This window comes from Apium graveolens, chromosome 3 (genome assembly GCF_009905375.1).
Source record: "Apium graveolens cultivar Ventura chromosome 3, ASM990537v1, whole genome shotgun sequence".
NCBI classification, from domain to species: Eukaryota; Viridiplantae; Streptophyta; class Magnoliopsida; order Apiales; family Apiaceae; genus Apium; species Apium graveolens.
Genome location: NC_133649.1, coordinates 141,140,910 through 141,141,604, shown reverse-complemented (window position 1 = coordinate 141,141,604; position 695 = coordinate 141,140,910). Strand labels below are relative to the sequence as shown.

At 42.0% G+C, this 695-nt stretch overlaps 1 non-coding gene across 1 annotated transcript; it reads right to left on the bottom strand.

Moving 5' to 3' along the window:
- Positions 1-240: 240 nt before the first annotated feature.
- On the bottom strand, positions 241-347 carry LOC141716489 (small nucleolar RNA R71). Its single transcript, XR_012573197.1, has one exon. It is a non-coding gene; the product is annotated as a small nucleolar RNA R71 (small nucleolar RNA).
- Positions 348-695: the final 348 nt, after the last annotated feature.

Below are 695 nucleotides of genomic sequence, written 5' to 3'. Positions count from 1 at the left end.
GAGTTTGGGGGTTCTCCTACAGAAGACCCCAACATGCATATCAGGGATTTCATCAAGATCTGCGACACTTTCAAGTTCAATGGGGTGACTGAAGATGCTATTAAGCTGCGACTCTTCCCAATCTCTCTTAGGGATAAAACAAAGTGATGGTTACATTCGCTACCACCAGGGTCTATCACCAAATGGAAGGATCTTGCCCAAAGGTTTCTCACTAAATTCTTTCCTATGGCGAAGACTACTGCAGTTAGGAATGCTCTTACTCATTTTGCACAGCAAACTAGAGAATCTCTGTGTGAGGCTTGGGATCGATATAAGGAGATGCTAAGGAAGTTCCCACATTATGGCATGCCTGATTGGATTATTATAAACTATTTCTATAATGGTTTGGGCGTACAGTCTAGACCTATGCTCGATGTAGTGTCTGGTGGAGCCTCATGGGCCAAAAGCTATAATGAAGCTTATGAGTTGATTGAGTTAATGGCATCTAATGAATACCAGAATCCTACACAAAGAATGTTGCAAGGCAAGGTAGCAGGAATTCTGGAAGTAGATATAGCTACTGCTATAGCTGCTCAACTTCAAGCTTTGACGATGAAAGTGGACTATTTGGCTAATTATGGAGTTAATCAAATCACTAGTGTTTGTGAACTTTGTGCAGGGGCACATGAAGCTGAGCAGTGTGCTATTTCTAGTGA